Below are 16252 nucleotides of genomic sequence, written 5' to 3'. Positions count from 1 at the left end.
ATATTAATAAGGGAAAATTAAATGACCAATGATCAAGTAAGTCTCCTCACAGATTAGAATTTTCTAGAAAGCAGAGATTTCTGTCTCCTAATGCTTTTGTGTCCTCCATAGTAGCTACCATAGTATAAAATTATTAATGATTGACTTACAGAAGGCCAGTTAATGGACTGAGTGCTTGCACAAAGTTGATACTTGGGGAACATGTATTTGATGGCAATGCTTTTCATGATTGTAAGTTATTTTCTGTCATATAAATTCCTTTTTTATGGCTACTTCAGAAGAAAAGGCAATGATGGTGGGTATAAGTAGACCTCAGAAAATAACCAACGCTTGTGTGTGTATGTGTGCTTCCATGTGTATGGAATTAAAATCATCACCCAGGATATCTATGAGTATAAAAGGCTAGTATTGTAGCCAGAGAGAGGGACAACAGATGGACAGCCTTATTGTTACAACGGTATGTAGAAAATATGAAAATAACTAGAAGAAAATCTCTGATGGTTAGAGGAGATTCTATATGGAAGATACATGGAAGGACAGGACAAAAACTACAGAGGATGAGAATGAACAGATAGGTTGAAATTGAGTTTAGGAAAAAAAAAGAAGAAATTGAATTCAGGAGAGGGATTGCCAGTACCAATCTAACAAATTACAGATTCATCAAAGCATGGAGAAATGAATGGCTAGATATACCTAATTATTTTCATGTTGTCTCCCTCATCATAAGGTGAGCTCCTTAAAAACATGTAACTTTTTTGCCTGTTTCTGTATCCCCAGCTCTTGACACGATGAATGACACAATGAATGACTGATGACTGATGATTGTTGGCCTATAACAAAGTCATCATTCCTTATACTATATTAAAATGTGACTTGATATACACATTGCTTTTGAATATTTTCTGTGAGAGTATGGTATAGTGGCTATAGAATCTGCCTCAGAGTGAGGGAGATCTGGGTTCAAGTCCTCACTCAGACACATACTGGCTAGGTTAATCCAAAACTATAAATTGCAAAGAAGATACTGACTTTCCTTGATTTTTCCTTTTCCAAGAGTATCCTGTATCAATGAAGCCTCAGTTCTAGTTCCTGTTCCTATATTTTATATAAAGTGGAATTAAAGAACAATTTGTTGTTTTGTTGTTCAGTCATTTTTCAGTCATGTTGAGTCTTTGTGACTCCATTTAGGGTTTTCTTGGCAGATATTAGAGTGGTTTGCATTTCCTTCTCTTGCTTATTTTACAAATGAGAAAATTGAGGTAAACAGAGTTAAGTGACTTGTCCAGGATCACACAGCTAGTAAATGTCTGAGGCTGAATTCACAGAGGAGTCTTTCTGATTCCATGCTTGGAACTCTATCTAAGATTCCACCTAGCCAACCCTTAAAGAACAAAAAGTCCCATAATTCGAAGAGTCCTTTTAAGTTTTTCCATCCCATCCTTGGCTAAATCAGGAATCTCATTTACATACTATGCATCATTATCTTAAAACCTGTATAGATTACTTTTTCTAGTCAGTTTTATCTTTTAGCTTTGTAATTATAGCAACAAAAACGCCAAATACAATTTTCATTCTCTTCATGAAATTTATTTTTTAAAAAGTGATTCCTTGCTTGAACTCTCTGCTTTTTAGTCATTCATGGGAGAAGCAATTTTCCTATTGTATGTATGTATGTATGTATGTATGTATGTATGTGTGTATGTATGTATGTATGCATATGTATGTGTGTACATACACTCATTCTGTTTATACAGTGACATTAACAATAATCATGAATGGACTCAGGCACCAATGATATATGGATATATCACTGGTCTTGACATTAGGCAGAGTTGATTTCAAGGGCTGCCTCTGACAAATAAGTCTCTTATCGGAGCCCAGACAACTGTAAGACTATGTTATAATTTGGTATAGAACATTTTGAAGAGAAGGGAAGGCAAGGGAAGGGAAGCATCTCAAAGAGGGAAGCATTTCAAGTATTATTGAAATTTTCTAAAGAATACATTGAATTCAAATGACCTGATCTTGAGAAACCACTGCTCTTCTAAGAATTAGGCTGTTCCAGCAGTTTTCTGATGAAGAAACCAAAGCTATCTATTTCCATATGAAAAAATGCTCTAAATCTCTAATGATTAGAGAGATGCAAATTAAAACAACTCTGAGGTACCACCTGACACCTATCAGATTGGCTAAAATGACAAAAAAGGAAGATAATAAATGTTGGAGAAGCTGTGGGAAAATTGGAACACTAATCCATTGTTGGTGGAGTTGTGAACTGATCCAACCATTCTGGAGAGCAATTTGGAATTATGCCCAAAGGGCAATAAAGCTGTGCATACCCTTTGACCCAGCAATTCCACTTTTAGGTCTTTTTCCCAAAGAAATCATGGAAGGGGGAAAAGGACCCACATGTACAAAAATATTTATAGCTGCTCTTTACGTGGTAGCAAGGAATTGGAAGTTGAGGGGGTGCCCGTCAATTGGGGAATGGCTGGACAAGTTGTGGTATATGAATACAATGGAATACTACTGTGCTGTAAGAAATGATGAGCAGGAGGAGTTCAGAGAAACTTGGAGGGTCTTACGTGAGCTGATGATGAGTGAGATGAGCAGAACTGGAAGAACATTGTACACAGTATCATCAACATTGAGTGTTGACCTACTGTGATGGACTATATTCTTCTCACCAATGCAATGGTACAGAAGAGTTCCAGGGAACTCATGATAGAAGAGGATCTCCAAATCCAAGAAAAAAAAGAAAGAACTGTGGAGTATAGATGCTGATTGAAACATACTATTTCTTTTGTTTTGGGTGCTGTTGTTTTTTTTCTATTTTGAGGTTTTGCATCACTGCTCTGATTTTTTCTCTTGTAACAGGATTAATGCAGAAATAGGATTAATGTTATTATGTGTATATATGTATATATATTTGTGTATATATATATATATCTATATGTATATGTATATAGATATATAGATAAAACCTATATCAGATTACCTGCTGTCTAGGGGAGGGGGGGAGGGAGGGAGAAAAATCTGAAATTGTAAAGCTCGTATAAACAAAAGTTGAGAACTACCTTTACATGTAACGGAAAAAATAAAATACCTTATATGTAAAAAAAAAAAAAAAGAATTAGGCTGTTCCCTAGATGAAAAATCCTCCAGAGGTTTCAAAGGCAGACAAATTAACCAGGATAAATTAACCTATTGCTTAAGGTCAGGAAACATAGACAAAGACATTCCGCAAATCCACAGGATTGCATGTTGCTAATATATAGACTCAACAGGTCCTAGATCTGCAACTAAAAGTAACCTCAGAAGCTATTTCATCAGATCTTTTAATTGTACACATGAATAAAATAAGGCCAAGGGAGTTGTTTCCAAACTCACTTAGGTAGTAAGTAATAGGGCCAGGATTTTAACCCAGGTCTTCTTGACCCCAAATCAAAGTCCTTCCTACTATACCACACTGACTCCCTTTTTCTACTGACATTTCTTATTAGCACATTTATTTTCCAGTTCATTTGAATCCAAGGGGTATTTTGGTTGTATGCTGAGTATACTTCGTAAGGAGGAAACAGTTCTTATTTCTATGTCCCAGAGCTTTAGGAAACAGGTGCAGAGAGGTAAGTTTCTATGCAAATAGCTTTTCATACCCCATTCTTATTGGTGGGAATTTGACCCTTATTATTATCTAACAAATCCCTTCTGTAAATTAATTCTATTTCTGTTTTTCTATATCCTCCTGTACAAGGTACAACTATTTGTAAGATAACTTGACCCAAACTTATTTCATACGTATCTACTTGTACACAGTGTCAGATGTGACAGATTGGCTGGCTGGCTCCAGCCAATATACTTGACTCAAATTCACTGTCAATTCACTCAGCAATCAGTAATCATGGCTCCCCGAGTGATGGCATCAATAGATTCACCAAGTTGACATCTATCATGTGTAGAGTCAGGCATCAGTTCCAGGCCCCTAAAGTCCTTTTTCTTTTCTATTTAGAATTTTTTTCCCATAGCTCCTAACCTGGTTCTCATTATCTTTATATAACTACTTTCACAGTGTACTTGTATTACAACTTTACTGGCTAATGAAATTGAAGCTATATTCAAATCAGATGACAAATATGAAATCAGAGGTGAGAGTCATCTCTCTTTTTTAATATGGAAAAGAGAATCCCAAGTCAGGATATGATAGTTACATTTAAATATTTGGAAAAACTGTCATGTATAAAAGGGATTCAGTTGTGGAGGATGGGGGTGGGATTGCCTCCAGATGTAAATTCAGGCTCTGTATAGGGAAAACATCCTAATAATTACAACTATATAAAAGTAAAATGGACTACCTTAGAAGTTAGTAAATTTCCATTTACTAGAGGATTTTTTGACTTTTGTTTTTTACATGTTCATTTCCAAATCTGTACTTCTCTCCATTCCTTCCCACATCCATTGAGAAGGCAAGCAATATGATGTTCATTATCTATGAGAAACCACGCAAAACATATTTCCATTTTAGCCCTGTGTATGAGCAAGAGTAAGAAAAATAAAGAGTTCATCAATTATCTCTCTGATTGTAGAATATTTTCTATCATGTGTCCTTTGGAATTGTTTTGGATCATAGTATCAATCAAAGGAGTTAAGTCTTTTCACAGTTGATTACCATTAAAATATTGCTATTACTGTGTACAATGTCCTGATTCTGCTTACTTCACTTTCCTTAAGTTCCTATAAGTCTTTCTGACTTTTTCTGAAACCATCACCTTCACCTTTTCTTACAGAACAATAGTACTCCATCACAGTTACATATCACAACTTGTTCAACCATTCCCCAATTGATGGGCACTGCTTCAATTTCCAATTCTTTGCCACCACAAAAAGAACTGCTATAAAGATTTTTGTACATAGAGATAATTTTATTTTTTTTTTAATTTTCTTTGGGATATAGACCTAATAGCAGCATTGCTGAGTCTAAGGGTATGTTCAGCTTTATAACCCTTTGAGCATAATTCCAAATTGTTCTCCAGAATGTTTGGGACCAGTTCATAATTATACCAACAGTGTCTTAGTGTCCCTATTTTTCCATACCTCCTCCAGCATTTGCCATTTTCCTTTCCTTTTCATAGTTGCCAATCTGTTAGGTATGAGGAGGTACCTTAGAGTTGTTTTAATTGCATTTCTCTAATTGATCTTGATTTAGAGCATTTAAGAAATATGTCTTTTGATAGCTTTTATTTCTTCTTCTAAAAACTGCCTATTCCTCTCCTTTGACCATTTATCAATTGGGAAATATCTCTCATCTTTAAATATTTGGCTCAGTTCCCTATATACTTGAGAAATGAAACTGTTATTAGAGAAGTTTGCTGTAAATTCTCACCTTCACCTCCATCCTACTCCCCCACTCCCAGTTTCCTGCTTTCTTTCTAACCTTGGCAGCATTGGTTTTTAATTTCACGTAACCAAAATTATCCATTTTACTTCCTGTGATCCTCTCTATCTTTTATTTGGTCATAGACTCTTCCCTTGTCTATAGATCTGACTAGTATTTTTCCCCATGCTCCTCTAATTTGCCTATGATATCAACATTTATGTCTAAATAACATACACATTTTGATGTTATCTCACTACATAGTGTGGCATATTGGCCTATGCCTAGTTTCTGCCAGACTGCTTTCCAGTTTTCCCAGAAGTTCTTGTTGAATAGTGAGTTATTTTCCCCACAACTTAGGTCTTTGGGCTGATAAAACACTTGATCATTGCAGTCATTTACTTCTAAATATTGTATACCTAATCTATTCTAATGATCAGCCACTCTATTTCTTATCTAGTACCAAATTGTTTCAATGATTACCACTTTGTAGTATAATTTGAGATGTGGTACTTGTAGACCCCCTTCTTTCACTTTTCTTTTCATTGATTCCCTTGATATTCTTGACCTTTTTTTCCTTTAGATGAATTTTGTTATTTTTTAGCTTTATAAAATAATTCTTTGGTGGCTTGATTGGTATGGCATTGAATAAGTAAATTAATTTAGGTACAATTGTCATTATTGTTATACCCATGAAAGCATACCCATGAAAAATTGTTATTGTTCCAATTGTTTAGATTTGTCTTTATTTGTGTGAAAAGCATTTTGTAATTGTGTTCACATAAATTTTCTCTGTGTGTCATGGCAAGTAGGCTCTCAAATATTTTATATTTTCTGCAATTATTTTCAATGGAATTTCTCTTTTTATCTCTTCAGGTTTTTGTTTGTAATAAATAGGAATGCTGATGATTTGCATGAATTTATTTTATATCCCACAACTTTGCCAAAGTTGATAATTGTTTTGACTAGGTTTTTTTTAATTGGTTCCCTTGGGTTCTCTAAATATACTATCATATCTCTGAAAAGAATAATAGTTTTGTTTTCCCATTGCCTTATTCTTATTCCTTCAACTTCTTTGTCTTGTTTTGTTCATTTTGATCTTTATGACCTAGAATCAAATGGTCCTCATGCAAAAGAAATAAAATGATTGTTTCTTCAAACTAGCAGTGTTCTAAGTCGAAGCTATAGACAAGCAGTTCTACAGTACCATTTAATCATTCTGTAAGTATTTTATATGCACTTACTGTGTGACAAAAATACTAATAGGTTCTGAGGATACAGAGAAAAAAAATGAAAGAATCTCTGCCCTCTGGAAGCTTATACTCTATGAGGAAGAAATCTAAAGCTCTTTGTACTTCACCAATATATGTCTTATAGATTTTGTACAGAGTCTAAACATAATCTGCAGGAAATAATGCAAAGCAAACTACACATTGCCAAGAGAACATCATATACAATTATTACAACATAAAGAGAAAGATCACACACATATACACACGCATACACACACAAGAAACAAAAATGAATTTGCAAACTTATAAAGAACAAGCATGGCTTGAAAGAGGAAATATGAGAAGACATTCTCAGCTCCATCCCTTTGTGGAAGTGAGAAGTCCACAAGTGTACATTGCACATAATTTCAGACTTTTTTTGATATGTTGCTAAGTTATTCAGCTTTCTTCCTCTTTTCTTTGTTTTGTCTTTAAAAATGCTATTTGTTATATAGGATGACTCTCTGAGAAGAAGAGAAGGAGGGATAATAGGTGAAAACATGGTGATATAAAAAAGACATCAATAAAATCTTATGAAATATAAAATTATCAATAGGTATATACATATATTCTTTATTATTCTAACAAAAGCATTATGAGGTAAGTTCTATTATTATCTAAATTTTACTTTTGAGGAAATTGGGACTAAAAGAAGTTAAATGACTTGCCCAGGTTAACACATCTAGTAAGTGTCCAATAAGAATTATGAACCTGGGGTTTCCTGATTCCAAATCTACCACATTATGTATTAGACCATGCTGTCTCCCAGGATGTCAACTTGTAGAATTTAAACTCCTTCTTCTACATGCTTTTATCCTCCAGTATAATCCATCAGTCTGGGCCACATAATAACAAGCAACATTGGAATAACTTAAGGGAGTTTTTGAGACCTCTGAAGTTTTTCATAATGGATCAATACGTAGCTTTTAAGCAAGGTTTGTTTTTTGGTTTTGTTTTGTTTTGTTTTTTTCTACATTAAACTCATCTGCACAATTAATCAGAATACAAGGATTTCTTTTGGTCGGCATATTATTTTTTAAAATTGTACAATGGCAAATAAGTCTACCTCAGTTGTACAATTTTTTTTTAAGAAGCAAGCTCAAAATAAAACAAAACAAAAACAAAGATTCCCTTGAGTTAAAAGGGAAGCACCATCTTAAATACCTTCCTTCAAGAAATCTGTAAGAGTTGATTAAAAGAAGAATAAAATATAATAAAATAAAATATAATAAAATAAAATGAAGAGTATTTCCTCCATCCTTAACAGTAACAACTTATGTACATATATATGTGCATATGCTTTTATTACACAATATATACAATATACATATACTACTTGTTATTACTTATCAGACACTTATTACATGCAGTAACTTGGGCAAGTCACTTAACTTCTCTTAATCCCAATTTCCTAAACATTAAAATAGGGATAATAATATATATGAATTCACATATATATGAATATAAATTTAAAATAAATTAGTCATGTAGAAGCAGCTTCGGTATTTCTTGTAAAGGCTGAAAAGTTCAGCACATGTTCTTTTCTGACATGTTTGACTGGGTGGGTACCAAGCCAAACAATCAGTTTTCTTGCCTAGTGAAAAAAATATTTTGTAAATAGGGTTTAGCAGAGCAGAGCATAATTCAAAGAGGGGGTGGTGGTGGAGACTTTTTGTTTATTTTGTCAACAATAGCCCCCGGATAAAACCATCACCACATTCTTACAGGTTAGTGATTTTGCAAATATCCAACTAATCTGTACCTATTTACTATGGGTTGTTCTTTATATTACATTGACTTTTTTTTTTTTACAACATATTGACTCATGTTAAAAAGCAAAGTGAATTACAAAAATTAAACAGAATTAAACCAAACCAAATTTAAAAAAAAACACCTCTCCTATAATACTGGATTTTATGGCACCTAGGATCATAGAATTAGTGATAGAAAAAAATCTCAGGGCTCATCTAGTCCAATACCCTTATTTTACAGATGATGAACTCAAGCCCTGAAATGCTTGGTAACTTGTTCAAGGTCACAAAGACAGTGTCAAGAGTCAAACTCAGGTCTTCTGATTCTAATTCCAGTACTGATGAGGGAACATTTTTTAAATAAGTATTTCTCTGTTTACACATTTGCTGAGTATCATATCCCTTTGAAAGGAATTTAAACATTTTTTAAACCAATAGCTTTTGTTCACTGAAAAGTCATTCTGCTGGGTTGGGAAATTATTTGTGCATATGTGAGCTCCAATCTGTTCCTTCTGTTTACTCTGATACTAAATTCCAAAAGAATCTAGCTGGAACTCAGTGCCCCATCCCACATTGTTTAAACAATTCCCTTTACAAACATTCAATGTTGTAAGGAAATGCATGAGAATGACTCCTGGGTCAATAGAAAAAAATGTATATGTTCATTTACTGATGTAATTAAATGGTATGGTTTACCTTTTAATTTCTGAGACATTCTACTTCATTTATCTTTCTTTGGGAATGCATATTTTTTGTTAAAAGGAAAATAAAACAAATGTTGTCATTTAGGATTTTCTTTTTAAAAGCCTGACAGAGAGGTCTATGCCCCAGTTTCATTCCTATAGTTGCAGCAAACCCAATCTGGGAGCTGGAAAACATTGGACATTGTTTCCAGAAGGTCAATAAAATGACAGATGGATTTGAGCCAAGTTGTAGCAGAGGACACACATTCTCTGTTGAAATAGCGGAAAAGACAAATTAATACTGAGCTGGAGAATACTGAATTGGCCTGTCATGAAATGCACAAAAATAGACTAAAGTAGATTACCCAAACTAGTCATATACACTTCAGTCAACTAACACAGCCTTCTTGTGTAAACATAGGGAATAGATGAAGACCTAGATGTGATTTGTTGGAAGAAATGGGAACTGTTTTGCTTTTGTAAATAGTCAGCAAAGGTAAAAATAGGTACATTAAAATTTTGAACCTGAACAAAGAGGATTTTGCCCAAATGTCTTTTCTGTTTCTGAAATCACTCTTCAGCTTACAACTTTAATTTATGACAAACCACTGAATTCTATGTCTCTGTGATCCTTGCCATAATTGAGGCAGCTAATATGCATTCTCAAGCTATTCTTATGGCACCTTATCATAAGTTATCTTTGCTGTAATTATTGTGGAGTGAATGGAGTTTTATCTCAAGGAGCAGAGATTGGCAATAAGGGGCAGCGTTCCTTAGAAGAAAGGAATGTATACTTCCTGCCTGCATTATGCTTCTCATTTCAGGGCCATTTCCCCAAACCTCCTTACCCCTGCAGGGATGAGGACCACATTATTTGAGGGATGTATTGCCCTTTTTCCTGAGACTTTATTAAGAGCTCAAGCTGTCCGTGGTGATGATTCTAGCTGTTCTGCTAGGGAGCAATCATATGCCCTAAATCACATACTAAGCTAGAAGAGACTTTAGAAACCATCAGTTCCAATTCTCTTTTTTTTACACATAGGGAAACTGAGGCACAGAAAACTTAAGTGACTTGCTCAGGGTCACAAAACTTGCAAATAACTGAAGCAGGATTCATACCCAGGTTTTCCTCCCACTGAACCTGGTGGCGCATCCCCTATACAATGCTACTGCCAAAGGATTGAATGGCAGAGAGAGAAAATGCATAAAAGAAAAAGAAACCATCCTGTCTTTTTTTTTGCTATGGCACCCTTCCTACTTATTCCTCACTTTGTCTCCCCCAAGCCACCACAGACTGTGTACAGTCCCCTCATCTTCAGCTCTTAATTGCAGTCTTTACTTATGATGCATCTGGTTTGTCAGCTATAAATATGAAGAGAGTTCCTGGTCTTCATGAGGAAAAAAATAGTCATGAGGTGATCTGGGCTTTCTGTAGGATTGATTGGATGTACCACCACTGCTGACTGCCCTGCCATGGGGTGAGCCACAAGCCACAAAGCATTGACTGAAATTTCTGTTTACAAAAGAAAGAAGGGGGAAAAATAAGGCGATTCTGCAACCACAGACTGAGCCAAATTTCCACAGTTCTGATCCTTTCCTTTACTTTGGAATAGGGAAAGGTTATTTTAAGGGGTGAAACATGATGATATATACTTGTTAGAGAGTGGATAATGATGCTCCAGAGGTACCCACCCCTGTTCATGGTTAGAGTTCTCTACAGGGGGATTTCTCTGCTCCTCTCATACTGACCCTTTTCTCTTTAACATCACTTGCTATAATGCCTTCTCTGTTCCTTTCTTGCTGGTTTTTTTCCACTCTTCAGCCTCTATTCCCAGTGTTTCTTACCTACCCATCTCTTACTTGGATCTTTTTTCCTGGCACTTTCTCCTGGATCTTTCATATAGGGTAGAAGGAACATAACTTTGAACTTCAAGCTAGGACAAAGATACAATTCTCAGTTCCGATACTAAATAGCTGTGTGACATTGGACAAGTCATTTTATTGGTCTGAATCTCAAATTGAGGGTAAAATGGAGGTAAGGATATATGAATTTCCTTATAAAAATGGAAGGCTTAAATGAAATATTAAATAGTACTTTTCGTTTTCAGAAATTTTGCTGCCAGAGGCAGGTATAACAGACTTAACATGTATAAGAGACTTAAAGTCATGTTGCAGGATATAAATTCCTTTCTCTTTGGGGTCCACAAGGGACATTCCATGCCTTTCTCACCTTCCCTTTCATTCAAGATTGACTGTTGGCTCCCTGGCCCTCCTAGTCCACACAGGGTAGAGCTCTTGCCTGTAGTATCTTATTATGCTCCTCCATCTAATGTTAAGAGACCACATATTTGATGATATTATCACCCCATTCCCAAGCAATTAGGTCTTGCCAGTCTTGGGAGTATGGCCTTTCTCTCACCCACTAAGAATGTTCTAGACTTCAGACAGTATTAATGTTTCCTCAGCCACAGTCTCTGCAATAAGGAAAACAGAACATCCCACAACACTCACCTTGTACACACTGACATTGCTAAAGAATCTTCATTTCAAGATTTGCTAACCAAGGTTATCACTATAAGGGCTGATGCTTCCTTAGCTGACTAACCTACTTACTCATTTGTTAGCTAGCTTGTCACTTCTTCCATGAAGCCTCCTTGATCTTCCCTGTCAGTAATAGCCTTCCCTCCTCCAGACTTCATATAGCACTTATCAGGTATTATTGTTAAATCTAATAATCAATATATACCTCTTATTGCACTATGATAATGCAAACTCCATGATGGTAGGGACAGATATTGTAGATTAGTGCTCCACTTAGAGTCAAGAAGATCTGGTTCAAATATCAGATCAGTCGCTTAATAGCTATGTGAGCATTGGTAAGTCATTAAATTTCTCTGAGTCTCATCTTCACCTATAAAATTTTCCTATACATCAGAGTACCAATCATAGTTTCAATGAGACAATAAATGGGAAAAACCCACAAATATATGATTACATTGCGCCCAATTATTGGGAAAAATAGTAGCATGTTTAAAGCTTGCAAAATGCTTTGCATGTGTTAACTTATTTGATCCTGGAAACCCTGGGAGGTTGTTGTTGTTGTTGTTTAATCATTTTTCAGTCATGTCTAACTCTTTGTGACCCCTTTTGGGAGTTTTCTTGGCACAGATATTGGAATGGTTTGCCATCTTCTCCTCCAGCTTATTTTACAGATAAGCAAATAGAGTTAAGTGACTTGCCCCAGGATCATACACCTAGTAAGTATTTGAGGTCAGATTTTAACTCAGGCCCTGCAGTCTATCCATTGTGCCACCTAGCTGCCCAAATGTTACTATTAACTCCATTTTCCTGGGGAAGAAATTGAATCACAGAGAGATTAAGTGACTTGTCCAACATCACAATGTTAATAAATGTCTGAGGCAGGATTTGAAATCAGGTCTTCCTAACTCCAAGTCCAGTGCCATCACAACCCAGTAGATCCTGCTGCTGAATTCTTAGCAAATGTATTGCCACTTAAGCAACTAATTAACCAAACTACTGATACAAATAGGGTTTTGGTTTAGTCTAGTCTAGTAGGAACTAGAAGAGAAAGCTATTTAAAGCCCCATGCCACTGTCATCCAGTTCTAGAAAAGATGTAAATCAGTGATCTCTTTGATGTCCAAAACTATGATTTTAATAATGCTTAAAATGTTGCTGTAGGCTATTTTTAAAAACACTAATATGAGAGTGATATAGCCCATTCTCAGCATAAAGTAGGTGAAAGTTGGGTTAGGAAGAATGATGAATGGAACCAGATATTTATGGTATGGCTTCAATATTTTATTTGAATTGTGGTGAATTCAAAGAATATCAGAGATGCCCATTTTACCATGTAAGGAGTTCCAAAATCAACAAATGCCAAATGTAAATTTTGAGTTCTTCATAATATGGCTTCCTTCCATGAGTGCAAATTGTTATGAAAAACATCATCAACAAACATCTCTAGACAATCTTTGTATATAATTGTTTGCATTTTGTCTCCCTCATTAGATTGTAAGTTCCTTGGGGGCAGGGACTGTCTTTTTACCATTTTTTGTATCCTCAGCACTTAGCATAGTGCTTGGCACAAAGTAGGCACTTAATAAATGTTTCTTTGATTAAATCTACTCCGTATTGTTTTTGCTGGGTTCTAAGGTACTCCTGATAATTAAAATTTGGCAACAAATCAGCTCATAGGCATATAGATTCTCCAACTCGATTATTTAATTAGTCAGTAAGTGGTTATTAAATTCCTACTATATCCCAGGAAGTGACAATTGGATACCACCAAGTCACACAGATATCCTTTTTCATGGCTCAGATTCTTCATCTGCAAAATGGGTGGAGTCAGCTTCCTGCATAAAATGACTTACCTGGCATAAGGATAATAAGCTCTTCATCATTGTAGCCTGGGGTTATCCATAAAGGCTGTTAGCTTCAAGGCATCAAGAAGGTTGAAATAATAATATAACTTGATTCTGTGTTTTGAACATAGCATAGGGGAAGGTGCAATTTAGATTTTAAAAATCAATGCAAATTAGTCTTAGCCTGCATCTACTTGGAGAGAAAGGCCACAGTCTAGAAGGTATTATCCTGATTGGAAATCAATTCTTACCAGTTTAATTTTTTTTAACATCTCATCATCTGAGAACGGCACTGTAACCCCGTTACAAAATAGGCAAAATGCCAGCAGGTCATGATAGGGCGAAATAGACCCAGCCTATTCCCTTAAGGAGCTTAGAGGAGACAGTTTAGTTTAGGATTTACTGGGGTGAGGTTGATACTTGGAATGAGAGTACCCTGGTGCAAACGATAATCCACTCCACACTGTCAAGGGAATGCAAAGAATTAACCGAGGAAGCTCGGTGAATAAATTTACAAAATTGCTTCCAAGCTCCAGTAGGGTACAAAAGCTCATAAACAAATCATCATTTGAGGTGTGGCCCTTGGAACTTGTTCCTTAGCAACCCCTTGTTTCACTATAGACAGAACCTGTTAGACCAACAACCTGCATCCAGTCACACACAGCTAAGTCCTGTTTGTAAAACCATTTCCAGCAGTTCTAAGAGAGTCAGAGAAACCTTGTCAGGAGGCAACCACCTTGATGAAGGGGATTTCAGTTTTTGTACACATTGGAAATGATAAAGGGTGGGGATGAGGAAGATGAATTGCAACATGCTGCTGGAAAGATGGGGAATTCAATGATTGAATGCAGCAGGGATAAATTTTGAGCCCAATTCCTATGATCCCCTTTGTTAGGGAGAAAGGAATGAAGTAAAGCCCCTGGAGACTGAGCCATATCTAGGGAGGGGCACCCAAACCTTTCCCCCAGGGTACTAAGATGCAGAGGCTCTTGTTAGCCCTTATAAGAATTGAGAATCAACTGAGTCAGTTATCAAGAATAACTAGTAAAAATAGGAAAATAGGAAGCTATCAGAGAAAAGCTTCCTTTCATACAAGAGACAGACATACAAGATGTGTCTTTTGCCATTGACACAAAATTTCTGTGTCCTCCTTCCTGACTCTGCCTTTTGACTCTCTTCAGCCTTATATAGAAGCAAGAGGACTATCACCCTCACTATAGACAACAGAAGAAACTCTTCACGGAATAGTCTGAATACACAGAGTGCTCAGCACCCAAACAAGAAAGCCTGGGATTGAACAGACGACTACATGTGAGCACATAATTGCAATTGGCAAAGGAACACAGTGTGGTTTAGTGGAAAGAACATCTGTTAATGACATCTGGATTTGAGCCCTGGCTCTGCTGGTAATACCCATGTTGGAATCGAAGCATGTCAGAGCCAGAAGGGATCTTATAAAGAACAAAGTTTAATCCCTTCACTTTACAAATGAGGATATTGGGGCTCACAGGAATAAATTGATTTTCTCAAATCATAGGATCATAGATGGAGAGCTGAAAGGGACCTTGGAGGCCATCTGTTTCAACCCCCTTATTTTACAGATAAGGAAACAGAGGTTCAGAGAGGTCGATTGATTTGTTCTTCCTGACTCTAAGTCTGCCACTCTACCCCTTCTACTACACTGCCTCACGTGACCTTGGATAAGTCATTTATGCTGTTTAACACTCAGTTTCTTTGTCTCCAGAACTGAGATAGCAATGCCTCCTTAACCTACCTCAGAACTGGGAAGGTCAAATGAGATAATGAAAAGTATAAGGTGTAATTATCACCCTTGTCACTCTACTCCCAGATGCACTCTACTCTAAAATGGCCTAAGAAAGCTCTTTTGTTCCTGCCTTGATGGGCTACTAGGAAGAGTACAGCAGTGGTTAAGGGTGAGATTTCTTCTCTCCACATCTGGGAGAATACAAGCACTAGCACCTTTTCAGACCTTCAAAAGAAGAATCAAAAACTACAGAGAGATTTCGGATCACAATAGATTGAAGATTAGGGTAGAATTTCAGGTTCAATCATTCAACAAAGGGTTTTGTAATTTTCTTCTGTGAATAGAGTCTGTAATAGCTTCCAGGGATTTCACCAGCTGTCCATAGGGCCTCTGACTTTGGGGTCAGAAGATAACATAGCCGCAGAGCAGCTGCCCGAGGATTTAGTCATTTTTCAGGCAGCCCATGATGTCAGAGTGTGAATGGATCAGCACCAATCTATCACCACTACTGGAAAAACCAATCAAAATAGGCCCTGCCACTGGTGGGTCAGTCGGGCCATCTCTTTACATGAAGGACAACCCGTTTTCTTTATTCCTACCAGTCATTTCAGGGTCAGAATTCCCAGGGAATTCAAGGGAATCCCCAGAGTGTTAGACTTAGGTTGTGTGATGAAAAGAATAAATGAACAATTTTTTCAAGGTGTCTAACTTGGGTGAGTTGTAGAGTCAGGGGCTGGCTACAGGACAGAATAGAATGAAGCTAACTGGCCCTTGCAGGCCCTGTACCTCTTGACCTTGGCCTCATTAGCACCTTGCTCTAAACAACTGAGTTAACTAGTCACAGGTTTCCTGAATTAGCCCAGTAAGTTGGGCCCTGTATCACACCCTCATCTACTGCAGGCCATAATAAGGATTTCTATTGTTCCTGAATTGAGACCAATTCCTTATGGCTGTGTGTCCTTTAAGGACATGTCTTATCAGCAGTCAGTGCCCAAACAAGGTGATGAGGGTTCCCTCTCCTCATAAT

This window comes from Dromiciops gliroides, chromosome 2 (assembly GCF_019393635.1).
Source record: "Dromiciops gliroides isolate mDroGli1 chromosome 2, mDroGli1.pri, whole genome shotgun sequence".
Lineage (NCBI taxonomy): Eukaryota > Metazoa > Chordata > Mammalia > Microbiotheria > Microbiotheriidae > Dromiciops > Dromiciops gliroides.
This window is presented reverse-complemented; position numbering follows the sequence as displayed.